The 20296-nt window shown below is 40.1% G+C and overlaps 1 non-coding gene across 1 annotated transcript; it reads right to left on the bottom strand.

Annotated features, from left to right (window-relative positions):
* Window positions 1-331: 331 nt before the first annotated feature.
* Window positions 332-404, bottom strand: TRNAR-CCU (transfer RNA arginine (anticodon CCU)). Its single transcript has one exon. It is a non-coding gene; the product is annotated as a tRNA-Arg (tRNA).
* Window positions 405-20296: the final 19892 nt, after the last annotated feature.

Here is a 20296-nt window from a genome sequence, read left to right as displayed (position 1 = left end):
AGTATCTTTTCATGTGCTTATTGGCTATTTGTACATTTTCCTTGGAGAAATGCCTAAGTCCTTTGTCCATTTTTGAATTGGGGTGTTTGTTTTCTTGTTGAGCCGTAGGCATTTTTAATATATTCTGGATATTAACCTTTTACCAGATACATGACTTGCAAGCATTTTCTCTTATTCTGTGGGTTGTCTTCTCATTTTCTTTTTTTTAAAAAAATATTTATTTATTTTTATTTATTTATTTATTTTGGCTGCGCCAGGTCTTAGTTGCTGCACACAGGATCTTTAGTTGCGGCATGTGGACTTTTAGTTGCGGCATGCTTGTGGGATCTAGTTCCCTGGCCAGGGATCGAACCCAGGCCCCCTGCATTAGGAGTGCAGAGTCTTACCCACTGGACCACGAGGGAAGTCCCCTCATTTTCTTGATAGTATCCTTCAATGCACAAAAGTTTTAAAATTTGATGAAGTACAACTTATCTATTTTTTCTTTTTTTTAGAATTGAAGTATAGTCGACATACAACATTATTTTAGTTTCGAGTATACACCATAGTGACTTGACATTTGAATACATTGTAAAGCTCTTAAAACCCTGACTCAGACTGCATCCTCCTCCTGTTCACGACCCTCCAGGACCCTCAGAATGAAGTCCAGCACTTCAGCCCGCCGTTCCAGGCATGACTTTGCTCATACTCTCCATTCCTTCAGACACAAGAAGGAACCCAGGTTTCCTGGGTCTTCCCGGCTCAGTCCCACCTCCCAGCTTTTACACCCGGTGGCCCCTCTGCCTGAAACACTCTTCCCACACTCCATTGCACTGGCTGTCAGAAACGGGACGCCACCCAGGAGAACCTCACAGGCCTGGGCACAGGGGCCTGGGCTGCAGAGATGTGCGCGGGTGCCCCTCTCTTGTGGCTTTAGGAGTTGGGTGGAGGTCAGGGCGGGCGAAGGCCTGGAGAACGAGGAAGGTCTGTCAGCCCAGCTGCTGCCATCGGAGTCCGTGAGCAGAGCAGGGCCAGTTGACAGTCCCTATTCAGGCTCTGGTGTGGGTCAGCAAGCCCCTCAGACCTGCCTCTGTGCAGGACAGTGATTCCTCTGGGGCCTTACCAGCCCTGTCACCTCAGGTCCCACCCAGCCACCTGGAGCTGCTGAGCTGATCTCTTAATATCATTTAAAGTCTATAGAATTGATAGTGATGTTTCCTTTTTCATTCCATTCTTGATTTTGGCAACTTTTGCATTCTTTTTTCTTGATTGGTCTTGTTAGGTGTTTATTCTTATTATCTTTTTAAAGAGGCAACTTGATTGATTTTCTTTCTTGTACATTTGTTTTCTATTTCATTAATTCACATTGTTATTTTTATTATTTCTTACATTTTTGGATTCAGTGTACCATTTTATGTACTAACTGCTTGAGATGGATGTGTAAATAGTTGATTTTCAGCCTTTTCCTTTGGCTAGTAGGTGCACTTAACATGACACATTTTCCTTTAGGCATAATTTTAGCCACATTCTGAAGGTTGATGTCTATTTCCATTATAGTATAATTCAAAATATTTTCTAATTTTTTTGTGATTTATTCTTTGACTCAGGGTGGATTTTTAAAAATATTATTTTAAAAGGTGACTTGCTCAATTTCCAAACATTCAGGTGTTTCACTGTGGTCAGCAGATATGCTCTGAATTATTTTAATAATTTGAAATTTCTGGAGAATTTATTTATGGAAAGCATAAGGCCAATTTTGTAGATGTTCCATGCGTACATGGAATGAATGACTACTTTTTTATTGTTGGGTGGAGTAGTCTACATATGTCAAATCAAATTTGTTAATTTTGTTGTTCATATCTCCTATATCCTTACTGATTTATTAATTTTTTGCCTATTTTTTCTTTCATATGCTAAAAGAGATTTGTTAAAGTCTCCTACTGTCATTTCATTGTATATTTTTCCTTTAGTTCTTCAATTTGTGAAACTATATTATTTAGAATTATCATAGTTCCCTGATGGACTCGAGTTTTTATCATTGTGAATATGTTTTATCTTTAGTGGTGTTTCTCGCCTTAAAGTTTACTTTGTTTGATATTAATGTAGTTATAATACTTTTTTGTTAGCATACACATGGTTTATCTTTTCCCATGTTTTACTTTCAACCTTTCTGTGATTGAGGACTTTCAATCATCTCCTCATATTAGGGCGTGTATCTTGTGAGCTGCATAGTTGTTTTGGTTTTGTTGTTCTTGTGGTTGTTATACAGATGGACAATATTTGTCTTTTAATTGGAGCTCTTATTCTGTTTATTTATTTATTTTTTTTAGTGTCGATCATGTGTTTCTTTTTTTTTTTTTTTTTTTCCACACACACACACTGTATTTTATTTTTACAAGAGATAGATAGACTGACACCAAGCATTGTACATGGATGACCACAACAAAAGCAACAATGATTGCAATTACCAAACATGAAACACACTTATACTATGTCATAATATTGACATTCAGTCCAGTAATCCTCCACTGTAACAGCTCCTTTACTTTGCAGTGAAAATTGATTTGTATATTCTTTTCCTCTGAGTCCTTTATTCTGTTTATATTTAATGTAATTACTGAGATAATTTGGTTTATATCTATCTTCTTAACATTTGCTTTCTTTATGTTCACCTGTCTTATGGTTCCTTTTCTCTCCTTTTTGTCTTATTTTCTTTTAATTGAGTGTTTTTATTATTCCACTTTTCTTTTCATTAGCTTGTTTGTTATTCATCCTTTTATTATTCTTTTAGTTGTTACCTTAGAGATTACAATATCATTCCTTGACTTACTGGCTTCTAATCTGATTTATATGCTTACCATTTCATGTTAAACAAAGCTTCCTAAAGAATAACGTAACCCATCTCGTCTTCTTGCCTCTTTTTGTTATTGTTGGTATGCATTTTAATTCTACATACATTGCCAACCCTACAAAACATTTTTATTGTTTCTTAATACTGTCAAAATTAATGTCACTGATTTACCCTTTCTATTCATGCATTTCTGTTTTTACCTGGTATTATTTTCCTTATGTAAGAATTTTCATTAATATTTCCTTTTTCTTTTTTTTATTGAGATATAATTGACAAATAGCATTATGTTAGTTTCAGGTATACAACATAGTGATTTGATATTTGTATATATTGTGAAATGATCGGCACAATAAGTCTAGTTAACATCCATCACAACATAGTATTTCCTTTAATGGAAATCTGATGGCAATGAATTCTCTGTCTTTATGTGCCTGAAATGTCAATTTATCTTCATTTCTGAAGGATATCTTCAGTCAGTGGATATAGGATTTTCGGTGGGTATTTATTTTCTTTCAGCACTTTAAAGTCATCATTCCTTTGGGTTTTGTTTGTGTTTTGGTCTGTTGCTCCCCTGAACGTAACGGGTCTGTGTTTTCTCTGACTGCTTTTAAGATTTTGGTCTTCGTTTCCAGCAGTTTTATGAGGATATACAAAGTTGTGGTTTTCTTTATGTTTATCCCACTTAGGTTCTAGAGCATCTCTGAATTTTCCTTGATGACTTTTGTGAGTTTTTGAAATATCTAGGATGTTATCTCTTAATACATTGCTTCTGCCCCATTGTGTGTCTTCTCCCTTTTTAGTGAAATTTTCCATTTTGTCATCGATTTTCTTGAACATACAAATCCCAGTTATTTCAATTATTTTAAAGCCTGTTTGGTAACTCCAATATCTGGGTTACCTGTACGTCTGTTTTTACTGCCTACTTATTTTTTGGTCTTGTTTCTTTTCATGGCTGGTAATTATTTATTAAAGGCCAGGCATTTTGTATTAAAAAAACGTAAGAAGTATTCTGGGTGAAACAATCTTCCTCCAGAAAGGATTTACACCATCTTCCAATAAGCAGTTCAAGCAGGACTGTTCTGAGACTGAGCTGCAGTCTCTGCAAGGCTTGTTTCTGTTTGGTTTGTTCCTCATCCTCATTTCTATGGTGTGAACGTCCAGATGTCCCAACTAATACCTACTATTTACTAGAGCATTCGTATTTACTAGAGGAGTCTCTTCCTGGAAGGTCTTAAACTCCAATCTTTTTTTCTTAAATCTTCATTATAGTGAGACTACTATAGCTTCCCTGTGTAGCTTAAGACTTTGGAAAGTACCTCAAAGGTAATTGTCAAATGTTGAACTCACTTCCTCATGAATGGGATTAGTGTCCTTATAAAAGAGGCCCCAGAGGGATCCCTCCCCTCTTTTGTCATGTGAGGGGACAGTGAGAAGATGAGGAAGCAGGCTCCCACCAGACACCAAACCTGCTGGTTCCATGATCTTGGACTGCCCGGTCTCCAGAACTGTAAGAAATAAATGGTTGCTGTTTACGAGTCACCCAGTCTATGGTATTCTATTATAGCAGCCCTAATGGTCTAAGACAGGGAGGAAATTTTTAAAAATTGATATGTAATTGACATATAACATTCGTTTCAGGTGTACAACATCGTGACTTGATATATGTATATATTGTGAAATGATCAGCACAACAAGTCTAGTTAAAACATCCATCACCACACACAGTTACAAGGTTTTTTCCTTGCGATGAGAATTTTTTATTTACTCTCTTAGAAACTTTCAAATATATAATACAGTGTTATCCACTGTCGTCACCATGCTGTACATTCCACTCCATGATTTATTTATTTTAAAACTGAAAGTTTGTTCTTTTTACATGCTCCCCCAATTTTAATTTTTGTCTTTCCAGTCCTGTGGGATTGCTGAAAGATCTGTTGATGTCCTGCTTCTTAGCAGCTGTCATTTTTCTAGTTTTCAGGCTTCTTCTACCATTCTACCGAGAATCAACAAATGTCATGGGGGAAAAACAGCTGCATGCAAAATGTTGGGGTTACCTCAAAGACTTTCTCTTCATTCTAGAATCTTGGCTTCTCATGTCCTGGCTGTCCAAGCAGCTCTTTCACGACCTCAAACAGTTGTTCCTTTGTATTATATTCAGCTTTCTAGTTGTTTTCTTTGGGAGTATTAGTCTGCTAAAACCTACTACATCATAGCTGGAAAGTTAAATTATCAGAAGCGATCATTTAATGTCAAATAATATGGACTTCTGTATTAGTTCTCCAGAGGAACAAAGCCAGTGTAGATACATAAGAGGAGATTTATTATGGGAATTGGCTAATGCAATTATGGAGGCTGAGATAGACCACCATATGTCGTCTGCAGCTGGAGAACCAGGAAAGCTGGCAGGGTAAGTCCCAGGATGAGGCTGAAGGCCTGAGAATGGGAGGGCGGAGGCTGGGGGAGGGGAGAGGGGAGGGACAGTGTAAATCCCAGGGACCAAGGCTAAGACCAGGAGCTTGAGGTCCGGAGACAGGAGAAAATGGATGTCCCATGACCCAGCTCAAGAAGAGAGGAAGACAATTCGCCCTTTTTCTGCCTTATTTGTGCTATTCAGGCCCTCCACCAATTGAATGATGCCCACCCACATTCATGAGGGCAGATCTTCTCTACTCAGTCTACTGATTCAAATGCTAATCTCTTCCCTCAGACACACCCAGAAATAATGTCTTCCCAGTTCTCTGGGCACCCCTTAGCCCAGTCAAGTGGACATGTAAAATTAACCATTACAGCTTCTAAGACTTTTGATATATATTATCAAGTTGCTCCCTGGAGGGCTATTCTAATCATGTTTCTGTCCAAAATGTATGATGTAATTATCGTGTACAGACCTCTAAGTTAGTTATCTGTGTGCATGGGATGTCCACTGTCCAGGGGTAAGCTGATGGAGAGAAGAGACTGTAGCTCTGCTCTCCAGCTTACTCACAGCACAGGGCCTGACTTATAAGAATGTAGTAGAATGAGAACAGCCAAGTTGCATCACTTTTTAGCTGTGCAATCTTGAGTGGATTCATTTGATTCTGTGAGTTTTAATCTTCTTATCTTAAAAAGGTGTAAAGCTCCTAGTGTTGCTTACATGATTAGTTGAGCTGAAATGTGTAAAACTCCAGGCACGTGACATGTGTTCATCAAATGGGAACTATTTCTTAGAAGTAGTGAGTCATAGATATTGGCTGAATGAATAAATGAATGAATGAGTGAATAAGTTAATGATTTAAGGAGAATGAAGTTGCTTACATCAGGTTTCCATGGGATGGGAAACAGCATAAGGAAATTAAGGCATCTGCAGCAGGGGACGGACAGAGCAGACAAACAAACTTGGGGTGTGTGCAGTGCCAGTGATATTTCACAAACTTGCCGAAAGGCAAAAAGGTAATTGCTAGAAAATAGGGGAGCAGCTCATGGTTGTTCCGTGGGCCGCTTGGAATTGTGGGGGACTTCAGAATCATTTGTGCTATTACTTTCACCCTCTGGTGAATGCTGAGAAAGGGAATTTCTTTTCCTGTCACTTCAAATACATGTAAATTTGGCTTGCCATAAAGCAAAGTCGATGATGATAGATTCTTTGGTAAAAACCTTTCTTCACGTCACTTGCAAAATCATAGAAACCCAGAATCATAGAAATCTCTGAAATCCTAGAGCTGGAGAGACCTCATAGACCATTGGTCCCATTTTTCATCCTCATCGGATGACTGCAGCAGAATTCCCCACAGCTGATCATACACCTGCTGCCTGTTTGCTCTGTACGGTGCCATGAAGGCTCTGTTTCATGGGAGGGCCTGTTCCATGCTGGCCTGCCAGGCACGGTGTTCTTCCAGGACTTGAGCTAAAATCAGCTTCTTCATAAAGCCCCTCCATTGACCTGATGTTGGTTGGCCTTCTAAGATCCCATGGAATAATTCTAATCCTTTTTCCTAAAATGTCTTTTTCAACCATTTGAAGGTAGCCCTCCATGGAAAAAGCACTGGCTGAGGATCACAAGACTTGAATTGTAAACCAAGTTCTATCACTAGTAATATGACATTGTAGAATACTCATTTGATAGAAGAGGAGCCCAAGGCTTTAAAAGTTAAGCAAATTGCCCAAGGTCACACAGCTATTAAGTGATGAACTCGCACTGTGAGTCCAGCTTTGCTGATGTTGAAGTTTAAGTTCTTGTCCACTATGTTAGAGGGCATCTGTGTGCTACTGTTGGTTTGTACTGAGCTTGTGGTCAATTAACTTTAGTCTTTTCTCCCACAAATTTTGGTCAAGTCACATTTTCTCCATTTGGAACTTGTCTGACTCCATATCTATCTACCTATCTATCATCTATTTATTATCTATCTGTCTGTCTGTCTATCTATCTATCTGACTGTCATCTTGCTATCGTCTACCCATCTATTTATTTTTACTTACATGTATAAGTAAAAATAAACTTTTCCTTCTTAAATCTAAAACTGAGGGGTAACCATCATTTCCTTCTTAAATCTAAAACTGAGGGGTAACCATCATTTCAGCCTGTCAAAATGATTACTGGTTTTTATTGTATAACATCTCCCTTCGAACTTTGAGTTATCCACAAAACTGACAATTTTCAAAGCTGAAAAAAGAAAGATATTGCTAAAATTTTTAATGGAATTATATTAGGCAGGGTCATATGACAGGCCATTGGCAACCAGTTGTGAACATATCCAACTGTCCAGTTATTTCAATCACGTATTTTCAATTTGACCACAATGACATCCCAACAGACTTAACCTCATTTCCTAGTGGATATGTTTGATGGTTTGGCATCCTGACCTTAGTGAACCCGTGTTGGCTCCACGTGATCACAGCATTCTTTTCTAAGTGGTTCACAAGCCATCTAGTTAGTAATTTTATTCTAGAATTTTGCCAAGATTTGACATCAAGAATTTGCTTTGACCAAACTGTAATTCCCAGAATCTAGGCTTTCTCGAATTTCACAATCAAAAACTATTTTCCAGTCTTCTGGCACCTCTTTATTCTTCATGTTTTCTTCCCCCCAAAGATTGCCAACAGTGGTTGCATAATTACATCTTTGAGTCTTTCAGTACTTCGGATTATGATCTGTCCGGGCTGGAAGGTGTGATCCCACTTGAATCGTGTTGTAGTGAAAAGGGAAGCAGACTAGAGTGTAGACCTCATTCTTGTCTTGCTGCATCATTTGCTGTTATGTGACTTGCAGTAAATGACTTAGTCTATGTAGCCTCTGTTTCCTCATCTGTAAATGGGGATAAAACCTCACAGGGGCTTGAAAGGAGTAAATGAGTTAACAGCTGGGAAAGTGCCTGGAGTAGCATAAGCTTCAAAAATCTGAATTTCCCTTAATGCCTTATCTATCTTGGCGTTCAATTTATTCTTTACATTTTAAAATGTCCTTTAGAATTTGAAAACAATCCTTCTTGCTGGAGAAGACAAAAGGGAACCAGAACTCTTTGTGGATGAAGATGATGTGGAGCACTGGACTGGGAGGAACACGAGTCACTTATCGGGATGGTGTTTCATCAACTCACTGTGTGACCTTGAGCAAGTCATGGAATCACTCTGGGTTTTATTTTCATCTGTAAAATGAGGAGGAAGGACGAGGTGGTTTCTTAGTTCTTGTTCTTAGTTCTAAATCCTCTGAATCTAATTTTGCCTTTTGCCATATCCTTGGACTATAGAACCTTCTTCCTGTAGAGGGGTCTATCCTTTAGCCAGTTCTTGATCCGCTTTGTGAATAAATCTCAGGTATTTAAAAATCCCCAGCAGACCCCTTGCCACACCAAACGGTTCTGAGCCGAACCTCTGTCATCTGTAGGTTGATATGGGCTATTAGCCCAAATGAGCCCAGATTAGGATGACAAACCTGCTTGCTGTCTCCAACTCAGCTTATTATTCACTGTTTTGGATTACCCGGGATTTGATTCTATCACTAGCCTAATGATTGAGAATTGATGGTGTAATAATACTATGTCAACATATAGAGATGTTATGGAAATAATGGAAATAATTATGTAGTACTTCCAAACTAAAGTGTTTTTTGATAAATGAGGATGGATTTCAGATGTGAAATACAGCAATTACTCTTCATCCTAGAATGCTGGAAGAAGCCTTTGGATCTACACAGGAAGTCGCTATTCATCAGTTGTGATTAATTTGGAAAAAAATCACATTCCTTGTCTCCAAAATATGAATAATAAGAATTTTGTTTTTATTGTGCTTATTTTCTACTCTGGGGACATTATCCAAAATCTACAGAAAGTGTCTTCTGATCTCAAGGTAATTAAATACATAGATGTCTCTGCTCCTCTTTTCAGGGCAGATTTTACAACATAAATCTTATTTATTCATTTGCATGATGTATACATTAATTTGTTGAAGAAATATACATCAAACACTTATTGTATGCCATGTCACACATGGGCTCAGAAAAGAATTGTGGAGGCATTCCCTGCTTTTAGAGAGGTCTTTGTCAGTTAGGGGAGACATGCTAAGGCTGACAGAAGGGTGTAGTAAGGCTGTTAGAAAGTGAGTTCTGGATCCTGGACCTTTCAGGAGCCTTCTCAGGAGACTTGCTTTTCTGTTAATCCTTCTCTCTGCATTCCTGACCTCTTGGCTTTATCACCCAAACACTCTCTCACTCTTTGTGTCTTCTATCTTAAAAATAAATAGCAAACCTCTACTAACTCATCATGTCTCTCCAGGATTACCCTGCTTTTTTTTTTTTTTTTTTTTTGGCTGCACTGCACAGCTTGTGGGAGCTTAGTTCCCCCACCAGGGATGAACCCGGGCCCTCGGCAGTGAGAGCACGGAACCCTAACCGCTGGACCGCCAGGGAAGTCCCTTACCCTACTTTTCCATTCCCCATGGAAGAACTGTCTGCATATGCTGCCTCCACTTACCTCCTGTTCATTCTTTATCCCTCCCTCCATCCCACCAAAACTGGCCTCCAAGCTACTAAATCTAATGGATACTTTTAAATTCTTGTCTTACTTGACCTCTCAGTATCACTTGAACCAATTGGTATTCCCTCTTGAAATACTCTTTTCCTTTGAAAATGTCCTCTCTGGTTTCCCGCTTCTTCTATGGCTGCTCCTTTTTCTTTTCCTCTGAGGGTTCGTCTTCGTTTGCAGTTTCTACTGCTGATGTTCCTCATGGTGTGTTTTCGTTGGGCCTTCTTGTCTTGTCTCCTCTCCTTGGTTCTCTTTTCCTCTCTTTTTTCTCCCTTTTTTCTCTCTCTCTCTTTTGAAGTAACCTCATCCTTTCTCATGATTTAAGTTCTACGTATATGTTGAAGAGTCTCAAATCCATAGCTGTAGCCCAATGTTCTTTTCTGAGCTCCAGATGTAAATATTGAACTGTGAACTTGATATTGTTATTGGAATGTCTTGTAAACATTTCAAACTTAACATCTCAAACATCTGAGTTCCAGATCTCCCTCCAAATGTCTGCCCTTTCTACAGGATTCTCCATCCTGGCGCACTACATCTCCGTATGCCCAGGTGCTGAAGGATATCTCTAGCCTACTCCTCCTCACGTGTCTTACAGACATCTCAAACTCTACGTGTCCAAAACCGGTCTATTGATTTCCATCCTTGCCACCATCACTCTGCTCTCAAGAATCTTCAAGGCAAAACAAATTTTAAAACACACATACAGAAAAGGAAAGAAGGAAGGAAGAAGAGAATGAAGGCAGGAAGGAGTGAGGGAGGGGAGGAAGGAAGGGGGGAAAGGAAGAAGAACAGAAGAGAGGAAGAGACAAAAATAAATCCAAAACCATCTGGTTTAGCTTCACAACCGTCTACTGTACTATTAGAGTCAGAACCTGGTGGTGAGTTTTGACTCTTCCCTTTCCTTTATCCCTTATATTAAATTCATGCAAGAAAAAGTCACTTCCACCTCTGGCCATGAAGGGATTAACAGGGGGTAGATTCACCCTTCCATCTTACAGACTGAAAACTGGATAAAATATATGAAATGATTTTCAGGAGGGTGGACAGCTGGTTGGTTGGAGAAGAAGTGGAACAGGACAGTGAGACCTGAGAGATGGGAAACAATTCATGGAGCCCGAAAATTGATTTCCCAGGCTCTTTCCAAGCACGTTAATACATGTATTTTTTAATTTATTTTTTGGCTGCATTGGGTCTTCGTTTCTGCGTGCAGGCTTTCTCTAGTTGCGGCGAGCGGGGGCTACTCTTCGTTGTGGTGCCCAGGCTTCTCGCTGCAGTGGCTTCTCTTGTTGTGGAGCACGGGCTCTAGGCACACGGGCTTCAGCAGTTGTGGCATGGGGGCTTCAGTAGTTGTGGCTCATGGGCGCCAGAGGCAGGCTCAGTAGTTGTGGCACACAGGCTTAGTTGCTCCGCGGCATGTGGGATCTTCGCGGATCAGGGCTCGAACCCATGTCCCCTGCAATGGCAGGCAGATTCTTAACCACTGCGCCACCAGGGAAGTCCAGAGCACATTAATATTTTACCTACTTGTGTGCTTGTCCATTGTCTGTCTCCCTCCACTAGAACATCAGCTCCAGGAAGGCTGGAGACTTGGCTGTCTAGATGAGCACCTAGCCCAGAGCCCAGCCCATTGTAAGCACTCAATAAGTTTTCTGGATGGGATAAATAAGTGAGTGAACCCTTGATAACATCTGCTCCCTCACTAGCCAAGTCCTATCTATTCTGCTTTTAAGTTGACGTCTCCAATCCATCCACTTCTCTCCAGCTCTGCTGCTATTACCCTGATCCCAACATCATCGTATCTCCCCTGGACAAATACTGTACCTTCCTAGGTGGTCTTCTTATTTCTGCTCTTGCTTTCCTCAGTCACTTTCTCCAAATTGGTTATTTAAAATGTGAACTTCATGCTGTCCCTAGATATTAAAACATATCAATGGTTTCTGCTCTTTGAAGAATCCACACTCCTTACAAAGGGGTGGTCAGCTCTAGCCTGTCTCCTCAGCCTCCTCCCTACACCTGTGGTTTCCTAATTCAGCAGCCCTTTGGATCCATGGCACACAATTCGAAAACCAGGGAGGTAGATGATTGCAGGTGTCCTTTTAGCCCTTCGTGCGATGATACGATGCTTAGACTTATTTGGCACAATCTAAATTATCCATTAAGATATGATGCTGCAAATTACCTGCAAGTTCAGCAGTTCTAAGCATAGTAACACGTACAAACAGAATGAGAGTGTCTCTCATCGACAATGGGAAAAATGAGCGTTGGGCTGTGAGAATTTATCATTGTCACTCTGGCACCCTCGAGAGAGAGGGACATATTCTAAATACTTGTCTTGGTTTTTCAAGCATAGCAATCATGGAAGGCAAATTCTCAGTCTACCAGAACTTTCTAGAAATATCATGAGACAGTATTCTAACTCCTTTGCTTTGATTCTCTGTTGACAAGGCAATGCTTTGCTTTGTTGTTTGGCTTCCTGGGTGGACTTACCCCAAACACAATGTCCAGTTCAAATGTACGTCCTTGCTTTTCAGGCCAGTTTTATCTTTCTCTGTAACTTAACATAGTGTTCTCTGAGCTCATGAATCAGCCTTTTGTGGGTTTAATTAGTGTGAATCAATTTATCAGCCATCAGGTCATACAGAGCAAACAGATAACGTGCACTGTGTGGTCCTAGACACTGAAGGACCAGACCAGAACATGAACTCCTCACTGAAGTGTAAGGCTCTCTTTGATGAAGAAATGAGGTCATGGCAGAGCACAGTCAGACACAGTGATATACAGAGTTGACTTAGGCAAAGTCAAAGGAGGTGCAAGTTCTAGGCCATGGTCTCAGAGATGGATGGAGAAAGGGAGAAGGAAGTAATTCTAATAATAACCAATATAATTTGATATGACCCATTTCATGTATAGGAAGAGACAAATAAGATCACATTCCACCTTTTTAAAGAAAATTAATACATTTTGTACTCCCCACATTCCTAGATAAGTAGGTAATCCAGTCTCTCTCTTTGCCCCTCTCTCCCCCTTATATGGCCAGTAATCCACAGGGTCTCGTTTGTACTTAGCTCCTTATGCTGGCCCAGAACCCAGGTGCCCCAGGCTGGAGGAACCCCCTTGCTGAGTTCCAATAACACTTCGTTGTTGCTGGTTCTGTCCCCAAAGACACACAGTGTCTGGTTCTCTGATTTGGGTCACTGCTGCAGGCACCCAGTTGTTCTTTGAAGGGTAAAGGGGTTCGAGTGCTGTCAGACCTGCCCTTCCCCCACCGGATCAGTGCTCCCCTCCTCTCACCAACATGCCAGCCAGGGCCACCCCAAGCTAGCCTGCTCCAAACATTCTCCTTTTAAAATCCTTGGGAGGGCTGGCTTGGGACAGGCCCCAGTATCCACTGCCACATGGACCCTGAGTGGCCACCACCCTGAGCTCATTGACTTGCTCCCTTCCAGAACCAAGAAGAGCCCGCCCAGGGGACACATTCCTACTTCCAGTTTTAGAGCCACAGGAAGAAAATTTCTGGAAGATTTCCAATACATCTTGTCCCTGATTTTACCCTCAGGCATTCAGAAATGTTGAGATCTGGTCTTACAACACGCCATTACACACTCAAAATCTTTAATAATTTTAAAAGTGGATATTTGTGTTCCTTGTTGCTTTGTTGTTTTGTGTGTGTGTGTGTGTGTGTGTGTGCGTGTTTGTTTTTTTAATCTTATTAGACAAGAAGCTGTAGTGCTGGCTTTAAGAGCTGGACACCCCACACTCTGGCTACATATGGTGAAAAGATGGAGTGCGTGTGTGTGTGTGTGTTTGTGTCTGTGTGTGAGAGAGAGAGAGAGAGAGAGAGTAGATGGACATGCTCCTGCAGAAACACAGGCAGGGAGAGGCTGCCACAGGAATCCACGCAGGCCCAGTGTGCCGAGTGGATAGGGTGAGGGAGAGTGGGTTAGTGGATGTGCAGGGGTGCCATCCACAGAGACAGAAAACTCAGGAAGGGACTCCCTCTGGGGAGAGACGGAGTCCCTACGCCATAGTAGTTAGGAATGTGGATTCTGGAGCCAGACTATAGAGCAGGGAACAGAAACGTGTTCTGATAAGTAAGCTGGGTGACCTCAGCTTCTTCATGAATAAAAAGGGGAGGTGATGATGATGACGGTGATAGAGGGAAGGAGTTAATATAATATAGCAGTAATAGTAAATGCTGTTAACAAACGTTAGCTTTTGTTATTATCATCATTTTTTCCCATGTGCACAAAGATAGAACGATGTTTTAAGTTTTTTTCGAAACAATTTCTATCTTAATGACCGTGTGAATTGTGTATTCCTAAGAGCACAAAGAACTGTAAGTAGTTAATGTTTTCAATGCCGTTGAGCTAGCGCTAGCCTTTTGGGTCTGAGTGGGTGATGGCGGTGAAGTGTGGAGTGTGCCGTGACCAGGATTTTGGAGAGACAGAGGGTGAAGAGGGGAGCCCTCAGGGCCAAGAGGGGTGGCAGAGGGATGGAGAAAGGGCTGTCTGAGGGAGAAGGACTCGGAGAAGAAAGAGATTGAAAGAATTCAGCACTTTGCTATACAATGTGTACACACATCATTCCTTCATCATGAAAAACAGTACTGAGTTTTGTTGTTTTGCTTTCTTTTGTTTTTAACAGGCCCTTTTCTATTACAGGCATCCATGGAAAGAGCTTCGAGGCTCTAAATAAATTACATCCATGCATTCTCCTTGTCTTCGTGTTTCTTTCTCTCCTAAAATATTAGGTTAACTTAGCATGATTTCCCCCCATTTTGGTACATTTAAAAAATAGGTAGGGTTTCTGCTTGGTCTATCTTCTACTAGTTAACCTGTTGTGTAAGCGAACCTCCTGTTTAGTTTGCATGTTCTTCAAGATTTTCGTGTGGATCAGAATCTTACTGAGGGTCACGCTTTGATGAGGGTAACGGCTCCTTCAGAACCTTGAGTAACTGCTCTCTGGCTGTGATGACTTTTGTTCCATCAGCCATGTCTAGAACATTCTGGACATTTAATATCTCCCATCAGTGGATTTCTAAACCGAATTTGGGAAGCAAAATTTCCCTAAAAACTTCATTTAGTCTCTCTTTTCCCCTTTCATCTTTTTTTTTCAGTTTTATTGAGATATAATTGACATACATCACTGTGTAAGTTTAAAGGGTACAGCATAATGGTTTGACATATATATTGTGAAATGATTACATGCTTCATCTCATGCAGATACTCTAAAAAGAAAAAGCAAAAAAAAAGAGAAAAAACATTTTCTCCTTGTGATGAAAACTCTTAGGATCTACTGTCTTAACAACTTTCATATATATCATAAAGCATTGTTAACTACAGTCATCATGTTATGCAGTGCGTCCCTACCACTTATTTATCTTTTTCTTTTCACACACACACACTGTATTTTATTTTTACAAGAGATAAATAAACTGACACCAAGCATTGTAAATGGATGACCACAGCATAAGCAACAATGATTGCAATTACCAAACACGAAACACACTCATACTATGTCATAATATTGACATTCAGTCCAGTAATCCTCCACTGTAACAGCTCCTTTACACTTATTTATCTTATAACTGGAAGTTGGTACCTTTTGAGAACCTTCCTCCAATTCCCCACCCCCAACCTCTGCCTCTGGAAACCACAAATCTGATCTCTTTTTCTAGGAGTTATGTTTTGTTTTTGTTTTTGTTTTTTACATTCCACATATAAATGACATCATACAGTATTCGTCTTTCTCTGTCTTCTCCTTTCATCTTGAATTAAATATTTTGCCCCATGATTGAAAGGGGTCCCACAGACTCCCAGTCAGGCTGTCATATTCTCTTAACCCCATGGTTGAAGCTCCCAACCAGGATTTACATCCTTTTTGCCACCCAATTTTTGGTTTACACCTGCCCCTCAAACTCTATGTCTCTCTGTCCCTCTCATTTGGTCAATCTTCACATGAAAAAAAAAAAAAGATACCCCTCCTAAAATAGAGGTGTTTGTTTGTTTGTTTGTTTTTAATAGTTAGTGGTTATACAGATTTTTAAAAAATAAGTTTTAAAAAATTCATGGCAAATGCTTTTCTTGGGCTTCTAGTAATGTTTAAGCAATAACCTGGCTTTCTCAATTAATTTCTCCTTATGTGATTCCTTTTAACCTTTCCCATTTACTGCTTGTGGGTTGGGCACAGTTCCCTTTTTAAAGATGGGTAACTGCATAATGGATTTTGTCGAGTTTTCTGCCAGAATGTGGAACTAAACCGTGTTGTAACTACTATTACTTAGTGGTTCCTATGAAAATACTTCCTATGTAAGTTCTTATCTGGCACTCAAAGCCAAGACATGATATTTCCTTTGTTTGTGAATTCTAAAGAGCCATCCTTTGTTTGATCCCCGGCAGTGTTTCTTCAGCTTGTATGATAACAAGAGATCCACCATTTTTCTGCCTCTCCTGATCTTGTGGTTTCTACACTTTCATTTAACATTTTTAGTTTCATCTCACAGATTTTGGCTTATAGTAAACTCTGTAGCCCCATAGTCATGATTTAACCATGAAATTCTTTCTTAGCTCTGCAAGACTTTTCCAAGGTTGTGGTTGATTTTGTGCCTCACACACAAGGTACCTCTTTTCTGGAAACACGCTTCCCCCTCTCTCATGTTTGTAACGGAAAGCTCTTGGTGCATTGTTGATTTTTCTTCTACTAATGATTACCGTGTAAAGCCCCTCATTTTCAGCTCAAGAGCCGAATCCTTTTTAAATATTTTGCATGTTTCTAAGCACAGAAGTTACTTATGTATGTCAGCTTCATCTTCGCCAACCCCAATCCCGTCAGCTGTCTAATTAGGTGGTTCTGTTACCTTATTTTTCCTTTTTTTCTCAGTCTCAAGCTAAAACTCGTGTTTGTGATCAGATTTACCCGAATATTTATTTCGAAAGGCCCCTGTCAGCTTTCTAGTGCTAGAAGCCTCATACCAGTTTGTTTTGGATTGAGCCTGTCCTGCCTCTGTAAGTTCTAGTTACTCTCAGGATAACTTTATCAGTCAGGTCATTATCAGGGACTCACCAAGACGGAAGTTTATCTCACTGTCAAGGAAACATTCTCTGTGGTTGGTATGGAGGTTCTGTTATCATCAGGGAACCCGGCTCCTTAGTGTGTGTGGCCTTCACCCCAAGGCCTGAGATGTCTTCTCCAGTCTCAGCCATCACACTTATATCTCAGTGACCAAGAACGAAAAAGGCACAAGAACAAGCCATGCTCCCGTCTTTTAAAGACATTTCCTGAAGGTGCACAAACACTTCCGCATATCCATTGACCAAAACTCAGTCTGATGGATCCACCTCAGCTACAAGGGAGGCTGGGAAATATAGTCTTTATTTTAGGCAGCCCTGTGCCCTGTTGACATTTGGGAATTCTGTTACTGAGCAACAAGGGAAGATTAGATATTGGAGATCAATTAGAAATTCCTGATATATACCTTAATTTCAAATAAATTCCCAACTTCTCCCCCTTCTATCATCTCACCTATGGCATCTAAATTTGGGGAGCTATTTATTTTATTTTATTTTATTTTCTGGCTTTGTTGAGATATAACTGACATGTAATATTGTGTAAGTTTAAGGTGTACAATGTGTTGATTTGATGCACTTAGATATTGCAAAATGATTACTACCATGGTGTTAGCTAACACCTCCATCACATCGCATAATTACCAGTTCTTTTTTGTGGTGAGAACATTCAAGATGTACTCTTTTAGCAACTTTCAAGGATATAGTACACTATCATTAACTGTAGTCACCATGCTGTACATTAGATCCCCAGAACTTTTTCATCTTTTAGCTGGAAGTTTGTACCCTTTGACCAACATCTCCCCCTTTCCTCCACTCCCACCCACACCTCAGCCCCTGGTAACCAACACTCTACTCTCTGTTTCTATGAGTTTGGCTTTTTTCAATTCCACATATAAGTGAGATCATACAGTATTTGTCTTTCTCTGTCTGACTTATTTCACTTAGCATAATGCCCTGAAGGTCCATCCATGTTGACATCAATGGCAGGATTTCCTTGTTTCTCATGGCTGAGTAATATTCACATATATCTCACATCTTCTTTATCCATTCATATGTTGACAGACACTTTGGTGGTTTCCATATCTTGGCTATTGTGAATTATGCTGCAATGAACATGAGAGTGCAGATATCTCTTCGAGATCCTGTTTCCATTTCCTTTGGATATACACCCAGAAGTGGGATTGCAGGTTAGGAACTATTTAATTCTACAGCCTTGCCTTTGGGGATACTATGGCAGAGATCTTGAACATAGTTCTTTTATTGAAGAACTTATTCCTGTTCCCATTGGCTCTCTTTCACCCTCCACGGCACCATGAATGATGCCACCTTTGCTCTGGCACTGAAGGTTCAAGAATCTGAGAAGAGATTCTACTCTTGACAGTGTCAAAGGCTAAAGTCTCTGCTAAAGATTTCATTTTCTACTTTTTGAATCTTCTGTTTACCAACTTTCTCTCTCCTAAATCCTCCGCTCACTGGTGGGAGGTTTTGCTCGTTCCCTGCCTTTCCCATTCCTCCCGGCAGATCTCTGTGTTTACATTCATTTCACATATGAACATTTCTTTCTTCCTGAAATTTGCATGCTTTGCTTTTCACCAGGTTTTTAACATCTTTCCCAGTGTCTACCTTACTTTGGGGGGAGGGTCTATTTCTCTTTAGATTTTGGCATTAGTTGCACCACTTTCAACTTGCTACAGAAGTAACTATGAAAAAGAGCAGAAAGTGTCAGGTTTACACGATACTTAAAAGGTCAGTTAGCTGTCTTATACCAGTGATACTCATTCAAGAACCATTTTGGTTTTGAGTGCTGATTGCCTCGCCTAGCAAAATATGTTTAGATTACATGTAGCGCTGCTCTGCTATCCTGTTATAGATTAAAACATGATCTGGAGAGTATATACTATGTTGATGTGTATGCTCCACCCCCCCTCCCCCCGCAGACACTTTGTAAATTTTAAAGTTATAGGAAACTAAAGCCAACAAGAATATTAATCTTAATTTTAACCATGTGTCTTAGAATTAGAAATTGAAAAGAAAGGTTCCACGATGACTTAACTCAGTAATAAGTGTTACAAAATTTAATCTGAAAGATGCATCGTATACGTCAACAATTCCTCCTACTCGGTGCCACCACCGCTGCCCCGTCCAGGGTTCCACTCACTCCTTCCTCTCCTTCACGTCTTGTGTACAATCATTCACAAGCACCTTTCCAAGAGACTTCAGAATCTCTTGGATTTGTCCCTGGGTGTCAGTTTCAGCTGCCACCTCTCAAAGCCAAGTCCCTATCAAGACCCATATAAATGACTGCAGCAGCCTCTTAATCAGTCTTTTTATTTTTTCACTTTATCTATCCCACAGGCTGCCGCCAGACTCAGACTCAGATGCTTTCAGCATCTCTCTCCCCTGATGAAGATCTTACACTAATTAATTCAAGTCTGGACTCCTTAACCTGCTAACAATAAGCCTTGCTCAGTAAATCATATTTTTACATTTTCTCTCACAGAGTATCTCACTAAACACGTCCTACTCCAGTAAGTTCGTTTTCCTCATGTTCCCTTCTCTCTTTTACTCGTATTTTTTCCATCTTCATGTCTTTGTTTATGCTGTACCTTCCTTGGAGAAGCTCCTCGCCTCCTCTCCCTTAATCCACATGATCCCTTCCCTTCAGAATCCTGAAGACTCCCTGCTCTCACCCCATCCCACAGTGATCTGTCTTTTATACGTAATATTTCTGACCACGGTCTGCATGTACCAAATTACTGTAAGTGAATTGAAGATTGCTTTAAGGTTGCTATATAGTTGTTCTATTTATACACATCTTCTCTCCTCAACTGGTCTGTTTTATCTGCTTTCCACTCCTAAATGTGTCTAACCGGATGTAATCTGATAATTTAATTTTATTGAAGAAAAATGATGAAATGGGAACCATGTAAGATTCAACACATTTATTTTCATGGGTTTGCTTTAATGTCTTCATACCTTTTCTTGGAGTGGGGTTAGGGTTAAAATTTTTTCATTTTATTCATAAAATCCCACGATGTTCTTGAATGTACCTTTGTTCCCTGTCTTTATGGCCTGGTAATTTCCATTAATTACTCAAGTCAAACAATTATGAGATGCAGATCACAGTAAGCTCAAGGGTCAATGAGATTAAACCAGGAAAGGAGAGGAGAAAGTAAAAATGTCCTTACTGGGATCTGTGGCCTATCCTTGTTTGATTTAATTCCCCCAAAATTTGAGAATCTTCAAATCCACTCCTTTAGAACAAGGGACAGTTCCTTATTTGAATTTGTTCCCCTCCTGACTGCGCTATTGATAATTGATTCATGTAGGCTCTTTCCCATGATATTGGCTAAAATATCATGTATCTTAAGATCCCAGATAAGATATTGTGTATAGCCAAGCAA

Source organism: Balaenoptera acutorostrata, chromosome 13, assembly GCF_949987535.1.
Source record: "Balaenoptera acutorostrata chromosome 13, mBalAcu1.1, whole genome shotgun sequence".
Classification (NCBI taxonomy): domain Eukaryota; kingdom Metazoa; phylum Chordata; class Mammalia; order Artiodactyla; family Balaenopteridae; genus Balaenoptera; species Balaenoptera acutorostrata.
Note: the sequence above shows the minus strand (reverse complement) of the source record. Positions and strands in the feature narration are given on the sequence as shown.